General features: G+C 31.4%; 1 long non-coding RNA gene across 1 annotated transcript; it reads left to right on the top strand.

Moving 5' to 3' along the window:
* The first annotated feature begins 886 nt into the window (after window positions 1-886).
* LOC129969644 (uncharacterized) lies at window positions 887-7,984 on the top strand. The gene is made up of 3 exons (XR_008784548.1): window positions 887-989; window positions 3,066-3,170; window positions 7,879-7,984. It is a non-coding gene; the product is annotated as an uncharacterized LOC129969644 (long non-coding RNA).
* Window positions 7,985-17,103: the final 9,119 nt, after the last annotated feature.

Raw genomic sequence — 17,103 nt, 5'->3', positions numbered from 1 at the left:
AGTTTCACGTGGCGAATTTGTCATTCAATTTGAATCTATGCCAGAGAACTTTTTGTTTGGGTAATTATTATTAGGATTAATTTTAAATATTTTTTTTAGTTTTTTTTTTATTAGAATTATTTTTATTTAACTTTACTATTACAGGTTGTTGTAATTATTTCTGTGGTTAAACTTTTAGTATTTAAAATTCTAACTGCGTTAGGTAAAGTATTTGCAAAGTTAAATGCGTTGGGCATATTTTCATTTAGATTGAGATTAGTTGATTGCAGTGCAGATTACATCAATTAAAAATTAAGATGCATTTTAATACAATTTCTTTTTGTGCACGGATCATTTTTCATGCAAACTTTGCGAATACTTCATCCAACACAACAACGTTTTTGAATGAATAAGTGTTAATGAAACTTGTAAGAATAATTTCATTCTATGTGCAGTTGTAGGTGGTATCGCTTGATTTCTTCGGGTATTGTAGGTGTGATATAGAATTAATGGGAAGAATTCATAATGGAAGTACTGTATGAAAGAGAAGAAATCCTTCCTTTTTCAATCAAATTAGAAGAATTATTAGAAATTAAGAACTATTATTTCTAATAATTCCTCTAATTTGGTTAAGTTCATTTGTGTTTTAGTTGTAGCAGCATTGGCGCTCTCTAAATACAATCTATATTTTATTATATCGATTCAGGAAATTTTATATAGGTGAATTTTCATATTGATTATTTCTGGATTGATAGTTTCCTTTTTCAATGTAATTGTTTTTATTATGTCGTCTATATAAAACGAGATGTTAGCTATGTAGGAGATTAGTAAATTGGGCTCTTTTCATACTACAAATATCACATCTACCTGGCTTAGAATAAATTATGGCATAATGATTTATTTTTTAGCTTATTTGGAAAGATGGAAGAGGAAACTTTTTTATAGTTTCCTGTTTGAAGATGAATATTCAGAGACTGAAGGAAGATGAAGAAACTCTTCTTTTCACAATGGTATTTATTAATCATTTTAATATTAATCGGCCTTTTTTGTAATAATTAAAATAAATGTTTTTATATATGTGCTTTAAAAAATTTATGCGAATATGGTTACTAAGAGTTTGGTAATGTGCACTTTAGAACAACTTTCTGAGTTTCAAACTTAGTAAAATTCTAATGTTCTTTATTAGTCATAACTCTTGACAATATTGTCAAAAAATAAATTGCAGAAAAATTGTAAAAAAAAATTATCTCTTTAATCAAACTACAGTAGATAAGGTCATCTATAGCTTCCTAAGAAAATTGGTAATTTTCTTATTTTACGAGTTGAAATATCTGTAACCGAATTCGTTTTTCATTTATATGTAATAAATAGTTTAACTATGTCATATTCAACTTATTATAAGCATAATAGAAATATGAATTCTGACTGTATTATTTTGGTTGTATTTTTTAAAGTTTTTTTATGTTTTTAGGCATTTTTTTTCTGTTTAAGGAATGATAGTTTATTTTCAGGGTATAATAATTTTCATATCAGAATTGCATTTGATATAGGATATATTTTAAATATGTGTAACTAATTTATGATTATTATGCCATTCTATATTTTCTATAAATTTATTTTAGTGAAGAAATATTTTATTTGTTGCTAAATGTTTTATAATTAGATAAATACTATGGAGTTGTTTCTTAAAGTAAATCTGAGTGAGCAGAATTAAAATTAAATTTCATATTTTTAGAAAGTTATTCTGCCTATCTTCTTAAGCAATATATTGAACTGAATTAAAGTTTAAATAGGAATTTTATAGATTTGAAGAGTATTGAACAGTACTGATAGATATTGCCTCTGGGAAAATATTGTGCTTCTATTAACTTTCTGCAAAATTGATCAATATTATTAAAAACCTGTATTTATAACCAAAGGATGTTATTTAAAATAACACACTATTGGAAGTATTTGACATCGAAACTAGAATGAAACGGAGGTGCATTTCTGTAATCTGGAATACTTTCATGATCGTACAGACTTTACAAGGTCACAATCGTTAAAATAAAAAGCAGGTTTATGCTGGGATTTGAATTTGGCGCTGAAAGACAAATCTTGCTGATAATATTGTTGTATTATTTTTCAAATTTGCAGACGTTAAGGAAAAAGATTCTCGAATATTGCCAAACGTTGTATGTGGAAATTTAGACAAAACAAAAGCGTTGAAATAATGTAGTGAAAGTAATTCACTTTAATTAATGGATCAATTTCCAAGCAACTGACATTTCTCGTACCTTGCAGTTACAATAGAGAAATTGAGTGCCACAGATGAATATAACTAGATTTAGAAAGGTTCTGAATCTATACATTGTCTTCAGTAAATGATGGAAGACTTTAAACATATGCAATTCGTTTACTGCACATGTTTGATGCAACAGCATTAGTGTAAAGCTTGGAAATCGACTGAACCATAAGAATTGAAATTATATGCTTTCCAATCTACTTGCTTAAAAAGATTCTTAAAAATACAAACTAAAATTTCCAATATTGAATTGGATAATAAAACTCCTGCCAAACTACTTCTGCAAATATTTAAAAAATTTTTGGAAATTGTTTGCACTAAGACTAGAATTGTAAAAACATGGGTATTAAATGGAGGGAAAAAAATACCCATTGTACCATAAGACTATTGAAGGAAGTTCTTTTGTATGGCTGAGTTGGAGATGTTCTCAGAGGTAGTTTCGACCATGGTGGATGTTGCATAGCTGTTGTGGCTTCATGTACCAGCTTCGTGCAATAATGCTTCTGTCTGTCATCTGACTTATTCTAATTACTATTATTAGATGCCAAGCATTATATTTTCATATTTATGTTTCAAAATTTAGCTGAAATGTATTTTGTGTTTTATGTCCTTTTTATACATTTCCAATTTCTACCGGTTTTTGTAGTCGATAATGTTTTCAGATGGCAAGATTGAAAAGTCGTATAACTAAATAATACTGATGTGATAAAAGCCGTCTTTTATTTAAGACTGAACTTATTTTCATTTCATAATAACAATATTCCTTACATTTTTAAACTAAAGGATTTTTATTTATCTTTAGATTCCTCGGCATATATGTCAGAGAATCAACGAAAACAGATGCGATCCTCGAATAATTGAGGATGCGTCTGAAAGTGAAGATGAAGAGATTCTTTCTTCAACAAAGGTATTCATATTTTCTAGCATGAAAATAAAATTGTCTAAATTCAATACATCTTTGCAAAATGAAACTTGATTTATTTTTAAGTGGTAATTCGCCATTTACCACCTGGAATGACTGGAGAATCCTTTTTGCAGCTGGTGTCTCCTTTGCCTGCCCATGAATACAAATATTTTGTAGAGGCAAGCAAAGAGCAAGTCAATTTCATTCTTGTTGATCATTGTTATGACTCGGAACTCTACTTTCGCTTTCGAATCGGTTCATTTTTGCACAACACAAGGCAGAGGATTTCACGAGGCTATTTACACAATGATAGAAACTGATGAGCGTACTTGCATATGAAGTACACTTAAATTGATGAAATGATCCGTACATCAAAGAGATGAAATAACTTATAAATTCTATACTTAAAAATAACGCAGCATATTCTACTTGTAACAAAACCGGTTGTTAGATTCCAAGTTGGAATAAGATGCAAAAGAAACGGGAAATATAGAATTTATTAGGAGTGGCAACATCCTGCCATCTTTTGTATTGCGGGCAAATTTGCCTAAATGAAAACAAGAAATATACGCAATACAATGAAATTATATGCAATACATGGAAATTGCAATGCTTTATAAGAACTTAACTAACAATCTTCCTGCCACGAGGCATCCAAAATCATTAACGTAGATGATACAGGGTAGTTTGCACACCAGCATGGTGAAGTGTCTTGTGAGCATGATATCATTCTTCTGACACTGGGATGATCTGGCAAGTGTGGGCCTTGCAAATTCCTTCGGGTCTTGCCCTAGGATAAGCCTTGACTGTATCTTCAGAATTTTATTTTCTTCGTAAAACTGTATTGTCTGAGAGAACTTCTCCCTCATTTCCACTGACCATTCTGATTGTATCATTCGTATCGGAGCTTCCTCGGCTCGTCGAATTTCTTCATATGATAGCCTTCCCCCCCCCCCCCAATTTTGGAGAATTCACTCTGATGTTGTGACAAAATCTTAATACCTAAGCTATCAAGCGGTTAATCCTTGGATAACTGGAAAAGTGTAAAAATCTGTTTCCCAAAGATTCTTTGGTTTCGATATTTAAGTTCACAGCCACAGACTTGAGTCCTTCAAGAATTGCTTCTTCAGCAAGGATTTCAGTATACGGCCAAAATTCTGGATGTTCGTAAAGCCATTTTGGTCCCTCCCACTATCGACTCCGTAAAAGTTCAAACCAGTCACAGTAACGGGAAGGTAGATCTGCTGGATTGACATGTCCAGGAACAAATATCCAATCTTCTACGTTTGTAATTTCTCGTCTTTCTTTAACTGTTGCCAACAAATATATTCCAGGGCTCTGTATTGGTAATCTGTCCAAAAAATGTCTTCAAAGACAAATTCAAAGAGTCTAGTATAGCAGAGGCAATCCTAAAAGCTCTAGTCACGGAATTGATGGTCTTTGCACAGGAGCTACTCTAGCCTTTGCTAAAACGAATGACTTTCACATCTTCATTTTCTTCACAACGTAGAAAGACGCAATAGGCATACCCATGAGCTGAAGCATCTGTAAATATGTGTAAGGTGACCTCAATAGTTCCATGCAATATTTTACGAGGAATTTTACAAGATCGAGATGTTTCGCCCATCGCTGATAACTTAATTGCATGTCGGCTGGCAGTTCTTCATCCTAATCCAACTTATTTCGCCAAGCTTCTTGCAGTAGCAATTTTGGCAGTATCGTTGCAAATGATGTGAAACCAAATGGATTGTATATACTGTTAACTATAATTTTCTCTTGGTAAGTTTCATTAAATTTCTAATCAACTTCGGGATTAACACAGTAAAGCTCATCGCCCTTTGCATCCCACTTAAGGCCGAGTACATTTTGACTTTCTTTATTTTCAATGCCACTGTGGGCCCAACATCTTGGTTCAAATGAAGCAGCATTCATCTTCATTTTTTCTTACTCCATTGGATTTTACTCTTTTAGTTCTTGTAGACTTTCAAAACTGGTTGTTAGATTGTCTAAATAGAATCCTTTCTTAAGTTTTTCCACAGGCGGTTGAAGAAATTCAGTTTGAAATTCTGTTGAATTAAGATGACGTATATTAGCATTCAAGAGAAATGGGCTTAACGTCACTCCGAAGACGACTCGACAATGTCTGAAATCCTAATTTCGATTGGTCTCTGGTATTCCACAAGAGTCTCAATCACGATCCTCATGTCTGACACTCAACTGTAAAAAAAAGTTTGCTTAATATCTGCAATCACTCCTATGGCACAAGTTCGAAACCTGAACAGAAGTGGGGGAAATGTGTTATGAAAGACTAGGTCCAACATTTAAACATTCATTTAGAGAAGTATATCCAAATCGTTTGAAAGAGACATCAAAAACAGGTCGTGCTTTAGTTGTAGCACTCGAGGCTTTGAGTAAGATAATGACCTGGCTTCGAAATTTCTTCTGATATAGTTTCTATTGTGCCTTCCCTTTCCATTGTCTCACGGCACTATCACAGATCTCGTAGGTATTCTTTCAGTAAACGTTTTGTTACTAAATGTAGTCTAGATTCGTCAACATCGTGTTTATCATAAACAGGTGGATGACCAGACAACCAAAGTATAGCTACTTCGTATCTCCATCTTCACGGATCTTTAAAGTTCCCGTAAATGGGTCATAGTCTCTTCAAGAAGAGTCTTTTGTTTCCTTTCAATTGGATCTTTGATATCCAAAATTTCTAAATCCCAAATCTTTAGTACGTCGATGCATTGTAAGTATAACGTGACCATATTAACTACTTGCCTTTTACGACCTAGTTCTAAAATTGATCAACCAAATAAAGTCTCTATGGCTGACACTTTAGATGTAAAAATCTTAATCCTTCCAGTCAAAATACTGCTTAATACGTCAGCTCCTAGAACTCTTATAGGTGGCATATCCTATCCAACATCTGTCAGTTTGCCCGGAAATACGGAAACTGCAAAAAGGCCCGGAAATGGCAAAAAGGCGGCGTAGATTAGTTCTTTCATTCCGTAATTTAGTTTCTAATTTTGCTTGTTGAGCCTTTATTTTAGCCTCAGTCCTCTGCTTGTTCCGAATCCAGAGTCATTTTACTTAATAAACATAAATCAATTGAACATAAACGCTCTAAGCGAAAACGGAACTTCGTATATAAATAAAACAGAAGCAGTCAAAAAGCATTAATTACCTGGTTTATCTTAAACAAAATAATATCCAAATCGTAAATTTGACGATTTCTGCTTCATTGCGTAATGCAGAGTACAATGTCCTGTCAAGGACGCCAGTTTGTTATGACTCGGAACTCTACTTTCGTTTTCGAATCGGTTTATATTTGCACAACACTAATTACACAAAGATAGAAATTGAATGTATTTACATATGACGAAGACTTAAATTGATCAAATGATCCGTACATCGAAGAGATAAAATAACGTAACGTATAAATTCCATAAAGCAAACGGCATATTCTACTTGTATCAAAACTGGGTTGCCAGATCCCAAGTTGGAATAAGATGCAAAAGAAATGGGAAATATAAAACTTATTAGGAGTGGCAGCAATCATGTCAAGACAATGTTTCTTATGGTTGTATCTAAAAAAAATCAGTTTCTTTTATCTCTTTTAATTTATGGGCCATTCTTATAGTTGCTCATGCTTTAAGGATGCCCTGATCCATTTGATTGACTCTTCTGAAAGTATAGCTCTTAGTCTTATAAGAAATTCTGTGCAGTAACATTAAAATTTTAATATTATTGCACAGATTTTCTTGTTTTTATAAATCCTATGAAACCACATAATACAGTAATGGCCCATTTAGCTTTAAAAGTTCTTATAATTAGGATTATGAGAATAAGTAGATTTTTTCCTTGTTAAAAACCAGTATTTATGCATAAAAGAATGAAGTTTAATTTGTAACGAAAGAACATAGTTTTTATATAGAGATGTAGTTATTCAACTTGCTTCCAGATCAAATGTATTGGGTGAAATTTTTAAAAAAATATTTTTTGAATGAAAAGATATCAAATTTATTGAAGGCAAACGGTGTTTTTTTAAATATATTATTGGGTATTTTTCCGAATGTTTAGTTATTTTCCCTTGTTCCAGATATTGGAAATTTTCCTTTTTTAATTCTTAATTTCTAGGTTTTACTGCAAATTTATAGTATTTCGTTATTTCTAGTAATATTCTTAAATTTTCTAAAATTATCCGTTTTATACACTTAGCATTTTTGATCTGTTTCAAATTAAGTATAGAGACCTTGCAGGTAATTCTTACATGAATTAAATGTCATTAATATATATTTGTATTAAAACAAAACTTCTGAAAATACAGAAACTTGGTATTTTGCTCAGTTTCTTATTTTCTATCGGAAAGTGTTATTTCCAACATTTAAATGGCTTTTATCACTTGACTAATCATAAGTCGGGCCATCTTGGTTTTGACATCTGTTTATACTGAAGCATCAACAATTATGCATTTATGTTCTAAATATTATAGAACATCATATTAATTTTTTAAGAGTTGTAAGATATTTCCCTTATCTTGATAATATAAATTTTTATCATTACATTATTTTTCATTTGGAGACTAATTATAATCAGCGATTTTAAATTGCGTATAACAATCACCTTAATGTGTAAAATTTCGTATACCTTTTGGTTATTTATAAATAGATGCATCGTGATTTAGTTCTAATTAGCTTTTTCTTACTAGATACAAAGAGATACATTTGCCATGGCATTTTTAGCTTTGTAAAGAGGGAAGATGCATTATTGTTTCTGAAACAATTTGATGGACATATCTTCCAATGTAGCAAAAGGTATGTAGCTTTTGATATATTTGTTAATGTTAAATATTTATTGTTACAAATATTATTGCATCTATTCTAATTATAGTGGCAAAGTGTAAAGCTGTTGCGTTTGCTCCTATGCAAATTCCAAAAGAACTTCCCTCACATGATTACATTTGTGGAACAACTGATGACGGTAAGTTTTTTAAATATAAATTAAGATTAGGTATTGGATATTTGCCTTATTGAATTATAACCGAAATTTTATACTATAAAAAGTTGACTGGTAATTTGTTCGATTGTGTACATAAATTTTAAATTCATCATGGACAATCTGTTACATTAAAAAAATTCAATTCAAATTGAATAAGCATAATTCATTCTGAACAAATCCCAAAACGACTTTCCTCAAATTTCATCTGTGGAACAATTCATAAGCGTTTTATAAAATATAATTTGAGGTATTTTATCAACTGTTGAATGTTTGCCTTATGCAATTGCAGCAAACCAAGATTTTATAGTGTATAATGTGCTAATTTAATTTCGTACCTAATTTTTAAATCCAACATTGTCAGTCTGTTTTAACAAATCTTCAAACTTTTTTAAGACGGTACATGGATTAAGAATTTAAGTTCTCTTCGAAAAAAACGAAAGTTCGGAAAAACGAAAGTTTTAAGATCTTCCTTTTTCCTCCCTAAATTTTATCTATATAAGCGGTTTTTGAACAATAAGGATTGCGACAAATGTAATCCAACAGTTAACAGTAAGCTATCTTCAAGCAAGTGCTTTATTCAATGAAGTATTCTGTATCAAACTTTAAAATAAGAATTTTAAATAAAGAATTTCTAAGAATTAAATTTTGGGATGCGTTCTAAATTCTTTTATGTAGAGTTTGCAAGCCTGTTAATATGAAAGTTAATCAGCCGACTGCAAAATAAAATGGAATGCATTGATCTACAAGTGAATTTGAAAATATTAAACCTTATGAATGTCAATTTATTTTAACTATTTTGAAATAAATGCGTTTGTGGCTCTTGTAAATCGAAAATTAGTGCAAAACAAACTTCAAAACTCCCTCTTCAAAACTACAGGCCCCTTATTTCTGATCAGTACTTTTCACAAACGAATATTCTTTAGATCGTTGTCTTTGGGGAAAGAAATTTTTAAAGGAACTATATATTTTCCTTGAACTGTGTGTGTCCTTGCATAACTTTTAAGGTATATGAACTCTTGTTCATTAGCCCTGCAAGGTTGCAGCGATTTAAATTTTTTGTTTATATAAATACTTATTTCAACTTGCGCCATGTCTAAACCAACCAACAATCTTGAAATATTCATCTGGGAGCTTTGAATTTTCAGACTGAACCTTAGGGGAAGATGATGTGTTACTTGTAGAGAAGGGGAAACTTTTTAATTTGCAACAAACTGAACTGTGCTGATTTCTGTTGCTATGTACGTACTGTAGTAAAATAGTTTTGTTGTTACAAAGAAAGTCCTCTTGAAAACACATTTCCTCTCCTAGAGATATTTGATACAGCATGATTATAAACATTTTTCATGTTACAGAAATTTTTTCATTCAATTAAAATTTGCTGCATCAAAAAAAATTTGAATATAAATAAAAATCAAGAATGATTGATAAAACAATTATTTCGATATAAATTTCTTCAAATATATATTGAATTAACATTATGTAAAACTCATTAGAGTTCTTTCAATTTTATAATTGTTATATATTTTATAATTCACCTACAGCCCAGGAAATTCGTATAAATTAAAGTAATTGAAAATGTATAATTAAAAATCTATTTGGAATTCGCTGTTTAAAATGAAGTAGTAATTGCTTAGTTATAGCTTATTTTTTAATTTTGTGTACATTGGATAAAAAAATCTAATGTTTATTTAACAATGTTAATCAGTATTAATTAGAAGATGCAAAACTTTTAAATTATGACTAGACATCAGTGTACAATGTTGCATAGGTTACAATATACCCATTGGTACAACGTATAAACCTTCACTGTGTGAAATTCTTTTTGAACATTTTATATGATCAACTGCAGAATTTTCTTGCAAGGTAACAACTAGGTTCATTTAGTTGTTAGAGGTTCTGCAGGTAGATAAATTTAAGAACTGTATATTAACCTTGTTGCCAAATAAATTTGTAAAAATGCAAATAATGGCTCTAAAAATGAATTTCTAAGATTTATGAAATACTAGCAGTGCTCGCAACTTTAGACTTGAATCTAGCCTCTACCCGATAGTAAAAGGATAGTAAAGGTATATTTAGAAATGAAAAATAACTACAAAGAAAATTTTTATAGCGCATATTCAGAAATATTTAGGGGTAAGCTTTGATATAAAGTCATTTTGCGCCTTGCGAGGTTGGCAATTTTCCGATGTCACTTTTGCTACCATTACCCTATTGCTGCCGTTCTCGCCACATTCGGCCATTTCGCTAAAATTTGGCGATAAATTCTTATTTGGCGAAAATGACTGTATTAAAGCTGAACAATATGGACAGACTATAGACATTGTTCCTATTGAAACGAGGCATTATTTCTGTAATCCACACATGGAGCAAAATTCAGAGCTAAACCTTTTCGGACCAAATATTAACGTTTATTCTTTCACTTCTCCTGTGTCTCAAATATAAATGTCTTTCTCTATCAGCAGACAGGCGAGATTCATTCTGTCTCTGTAATTTAATTGCAGCGCGATTTAAAGAGGTGGTTACTTCGCTCAGCAGAGAGCTCATTTGAAGAAAGTGTGGACATGCTTTCTCCGATATTCACTAACCTAACGTTTCTTTCTTCTACATTTTCATTATCGCGCAATAAGCGAAGCGTTTTGGTATTTAATGTGCTCCGGCCTAGGTTGAATTTCCTTCTTTTGGGGATAGTGAGATTTGAGCCGCTATTTAAAGTCGGACGTAAAGAAATGTATCGCATATGAATACCACAGCTCTTGCTATTTGCACATGCGAAGTTTGAGATTTCCGCTCACGCGTGGCGCAGGGCAAAGCACAGATACTACATGCTTTACGCATGCGCGAATCGTAGAAAAATAATTAAAATTGAAATTATAAAACTTTTTTTATTTTGATACGACTTCAATATATTAAAACCTTCCGCAATAAATGCCCTACAAAATGGTATAAATATCTCCAAAATTTGTTAAGGATTTCTCGAGTTTTTGGGGTTTTAACATGCAGAGTTTGCGAATTTCCATATGAAAGAAAAGTAGAATCGATGCAGTGGTTTTGACCGATAGGCTGATTCTTTGGTTTTGTCATTATTTTAAATAGGATGAAATAGGATGGCTAGTTATGTTTAATAGGTGCAATATAATCCAATTTTTGATATAATAAATTATTAATAATTCTTGAAATTGAATATACACGATTTAATTGCTAGGGAGAATAGATTATTTTAGACAATGGATTATAATCAAGTGTGGATATTAAAGATGTGCGACATTCTCTAGGTTGTATGCATAAACGTGGCACCACGTATTATCGAAAACATGCTAGAACTAGATGGTAGAATATTTTAACTTGGTAGGTAATATTTTCTAAATTTCCTCATAATTTTGGAGCCTAGTTATATCATGAAGGATATTTTAAATATTATATAATTGAAGATTAGGGTGTGTTTTCCATATAGTAACTTCATGTATTACTGCCGTATTACAATTTCAATGCACTCTAATGGCTATGGAAGTTCCGTATTTGTTACTACAGTTAGGTGAAAACGACAGAATTGCAGATGTATAGTGGGTAAAACTGTGGAAGAGTACAAAAAATGCCTAAAATATCCTATTCCTGAATTCTAGGTCATAGCAATGCTGATTTTTTTTTTTTTTTTTTTTGCATGGTTGGGAAAAAAACAGCATTTTGTTCTAGGAACGGATTCTTGAACATAAATCGAGAATAGGCCGTATAGAAAGAATCTGTAATAACCTTAAAATTTACAATAGTGAATTTAATTTCTTAAAGGCAGTATCGTAATATGTATTGTGTAATAATCTTGCAATGCTGATTTTTAATGTATTATTTAAAAAATACAACTTAACTCTATATGGAACAACCAGCAAATTAATTTGAAGCATTGTTTTAATAGCATGTTTTGAAATTCAGAATCTCTTCCCAAATTATCTACCAGATTATTTTCTCAATACAAGTGCTGCTGCTTTGGCATATGTTACGACTTCTAGAATGCAACATTAGGAGCAACAATTCAATTAACTGACTTAGTAGGCTTGAAAATCTTCTATATATAAAATTTCTTTTTTAGAAAATAAGAAATTGCATTTTCATAATTTGTACTTTCTAGGCTTTGGGACCAAGTGAACGATAATTATAATTCCAATGTTCAATATTTTATTTTTACCTTTGTTGCTAAACCATTGTTTTCAAACGACTCTTTACATGCCTTTTATATAGAATTCAATTACGAAAAAAATTTAATTGCCTATTTCCATATTATACGTTCTTGAAAGTCTTTACATGTTTTTGTTATTGCAAGCTTCAGCAGCAAAAGTAATGGCTAATATCTATTTTTTATCGTAAAAATGTTAAATTTTATATGCTCCAATTTAAATGAATCTCATTTGATTTTTAGCCTTTAAGTATATAATGCTGTGCTTTTCATTATTTTTTTTTATTGTAGTTAATTTTTTAAATCTTCTGATTGTTATTTACATCTAGATGAAATGTTAAAACGTGTCTAATGCATTTTACTATTTGTGTTGCAGTTGAGCAGGCGGCCTCAAAACCTTTCGATCCTCTGGTTTATTACGTAAACACTCGGAGCGCTGAACGTATTGACAAAGGAGCATATAGACATCCACAGAAATATCATAGAAATTGGCCACCGAAATATTGATCAATGGTGGGTTAAGGGGACGCATTACATTCCTAACTTTTTTAATTATTGAAAATATTTTGATTATATTTTAACTTTAAAAAAAATCATTTAGATCAAAAATTGTTTTTGATTCTCTCTTATTTAGATTAATTAATATTTTTTAAAAAAATCCATTCTTTAAATATTTTCTATTTTAGGGAATCATTAGCATCAATCTCTCTTGGAGATTTAAAATGAATATATGCAATCGGTATTCCTGTGAATCGAAACGATTGTCAAATGTGACTAGTCGTAAATCAAATTATTTTCTGAATTATTAAATACACAACTTTTAAATTTTGATACAATGAGTAGAAGGGCGAGATGAATAAAATTTTGGATTTTCACTAATTTTCGGATAATGCGTCCCCTAAAGCATTGATTGCCAATATAGCTAGCTTTCCATACACTTTTAAAACTGGCATTCTTATTGAGTGAAAATGTTGTATACATTTAAAATTATATTTTCCCGTGTTTTTGTATTTTATTTAATGTATGTACTCCTTAAAATCGACACATGTATTAAATATTCAATTGATGCTCAAACTGTGAGCTTATTTTTGTATTATGTGCTCAAACTGTGAGCTTATTTTTGCAACATCCATACAGTGGTTGAAAAAAATATGGAAACGCCTAAAGTTTCCTTGCCTAATATGGTGTAGAAGAACCGTTGACATTCAAAATGGCTTCCAGTCTTCTCGGAATGGATAAATGCAATTTCTGTACTGTTACCAAGGGAACCTTATACCATTCTTCCTGCAAAAATGGTAGCAAGTTCAAGCAATGATGATGATAGTGGCCACACTTTCCTTTCCAATGTAGACCATGATGGTTCAATAATATTGAGGTCGGGTGTTTCTGGTAGCCAGGGGAGATGTGATAAATCATCCTTGTCCTCAAGAAACTAGTCCTGAACAATGCGAGCTGTGTGAACATGTGCATTGTTGTCTTGGGAAAACGTCACTTTTGGAGAACAGTTTGTACCACTGGATGGGCTTGGTCGGCCAAAATGTTTACATAATCATTGACAGTATTGCTCTTTAGCAGTGTTATTATGGGGGCTCTCAGAAAACTGCGATATGGTTGCTCAAACCATGACGGAAACTCCGTCATGTTTCACTCTTGGCAATGAACAATCTGTCGCTTAAGATGGTGTTTGGGAGACGTAAACTCGGCCACAAGTGTGAAACAAGCATCGCTGTCTTCCACTGCTCCACATTCCAGACTTTATGAATTAAACACCATTTTTTCCTATTACGAGTATTAGCATCACTAATGAATAGTTTTTGAATTGCAGCTCGGCCAGAAATGCCTTTCTTACTGAGCGCCCATCTATTTTGGTACAGACAGGGTTTGCGAGTATGACATTCATTTCAGCAGTAACTTTGGCAGCTGTGGTCTGCTCATTTGTTGTCACAATTCCTGTAATGATCGTTTATCAAGATATTGAACACACTTTCATCCACTCTGTGATTTAGCAGATGTTTCAAATATGCGGTGTAAATATTCTATACAGTACTTCTTGAAACACCAAATACCTCGGCTACCTTGCTTACGGAAACGCCCTCCATACACGCTCCAACAATATGCTTACACTCGAACTTAGTTAGCTCTGATCATGATGCAATTGCAACTTCATAGAACAGTGCACTGGAACGGACTTGCGCATTGAAATCTCTTTATATAGGTGAGGTCAGTAGACGAAAACACAGCGCCATATACACATTTCATTAAAATATTCTTTTTAAGCCTGCATTTCATGAAGCGTTTCCATATTTTTGTCCAATCTCTGCATGTGTTAAATATTCAGATCATGATCAAACTGTAAACTTATTTGTGCGCTCAAGCTACGAGTTTATTATTTTTTTCATGTGTACTGTACTCAAATTGTGAGCCTACTTTTGTAATAAATATTTTTTGTCTTTAAAGAATAAAAGTGTGATTTTCTACTCGTATATATTTTATGTGTGAATTAATATTTGAATATGCAATAGATGTACATATTAAATATTTTCCCTTCATGTTATAATTCCATATGTTTTGAAATAGGGAAGACTCCTGCAGAACTTTTGAAATTTCTCGATATATTAAATATTTTCAGAAATTCTTAACTTAGAAACGCATTCTTTTTCCTATTTAAAGAAAATGAATCTGAAGTTCGATAAAAAAAAATAACACGATTTAATTTTTCCTTGGTTCCCTGAAATCTGTCATAGTTCATCGCTATTTCATTGAAGCTGGAGTTCAAAAACAAGTTTTTTTTTTGTTAAGAATTGAAAATAACTATTTTTCCTTTCATTTTGCCCTGGGAAGAAGTTAAATACTTAAATTTAAAATGAAAAGGAGTGGAAATTCTGGATATGAAATTTTTATGATAATAAGCATTTAAATCTACAGTCTTGAAGAATACAAACTAAAATTAAAGCAACACTAATTTGTAACAAATTCTTTTTAGCGAAGATGTTTTGACATCTGTAATGTTGCAACATTTTGAAGATATTGTGATTATGCTGTTGAACGTTTTTTAAAAAGGATTGGATTCTTTTATTTTATTTCTCGTGCCAATCCAATTTACACAAAGGATGATGTAAAGTTTGCAATAACTCTTAGTTGAAATTTGTGTGTATAGCCAATCTGCTGCATTCATGCTAGGTGGTAGTTTTGGATAGTTTAATCACTATTCTGTTATAGACTCTTTTAATCTTTGGTTAATTACTGAGCGACAACGGAAAGTTAAGCAATGAATATATATATGTTTGGTAACTCTTCAGAAAGGCTGTCTAATATTTGTTGACAATATATTCTAGTATTTGGATAGACTTCATAGGAACTGCTGAATGGTAACTAAGTCTTATGTGAACATATAAGAACCTTCAACCAAAATGGAATTTATTGGATACACTGAAGACCGAGAGGTAAGTAAATCTGTACTATCAAATGGTGACCTCGATAACTTGGCTTCAGTAGATTAACGATTGAAAGATTATTTGAAGTTGCCTGCATACCAATCTTCCTATCCATGCTGGTCGAAATTGCAAATCATTGGTAGAATCCATCCAGGCATACTGCCCCCTCCCATCTGTTGTAGGCATTATGATTTACCTTGCTTGTTTATATTTAGTGGAAACCATATTGAACACTTATTAAAAATCAATGTAATGAATCTCTGTTCTAATAGTCTTTCACTGCATTCTCTTTTACTGGCTTTTGGGAAATACTATATTTTTGCTTTAAAAAACACAATGTGTTTTTAAAAACATTTTTGCATAAAAATCAGGGTTTTAATCAAGAAACAAGTACTCAGGTGATTATTTTTAGGCATGATAGTTCTGTGCTTCATAGTATTATAAAGAATAGAAAAATCTCAAACCTCCTAGATACTAAGCGTTTCAGAAATACAAGTTCAAATTGTAGTGCATGGTAATATCAAGAAAATGAAAAGATCCTTCCATCTGCATTTGATAGCGACTGTAAATCTATTGGAAATATTTGTTAAAATATTTATAATAAAACGCCAGTTATTGCAAAGAAATTTGATTAATTCGAAAGCTTTACCTTAAGTCTTACTAACAAGCGAATAATCTTGCTTGCAATTTACAAAAAATATTTTTAAAAAGAAGTCTTATTTTTGTAATATTATAATTATTTATTGGCATTAATTGCTATTTTAATAAAACTGAGCTTTCATTTAAGAAAACACTGTTATTCTTGCTTCCGACATCTCCCTGGTGTAATGGGTGGGTGGGGATTTTCCATTTTAATAAATGAAACTTGCAAAACTAAAGGTTAAGGCACAATTAATATTCTCTATGGCTTCTATTCTCTTAAGGAATTTTAAAATAAGTTCTAGAAGATTTATTTCTAAATGACAAGAGCAATTTTGTAATAAATCTCCTTAAAATTATCAGTCAAAAAGACTCTTCAAATAATTATTTTTTAACATAATATTTCGGATAATGTCCGTCTACCTGTATCAAAGATAACTCAAACGCTTTCGTTTTTATGGATGGAATTATGTATATGGTTTTTATATAAAATTTTCTAGATTATCACATTTTGAGCAAAAGCAAACCTCACTCAGGGGAAGACTGTGTCCGGCTGTTCGAATATTAGTTAGTACGATAACAAAATGAAGAGAACCAAATGGATAAAATTAAATGCTCGTATTTATCATCGATATTGTAGATATCTTTCGAATTTTCAGCCAAATCTAATAAAGGATTGTTAGTCTGTACTTCCAGA

This window comes from Argiope bruennichi, chromosome 5 (assembly GCF_947563725.1).
Source record: "Argiope bruennichi chromosome 5, qqArgBrue1.1, whole genome shotgun sequence".
Taxonomy (NCBI): Eukaryota; Metazoa; Arthropoda; class Arachnida; order Araneae; family Araneidae; genus Argiope; species Argiope bruennichi.
This window is presented reverse-complemented; position numbering and strand designations above follow the sequence as displayed.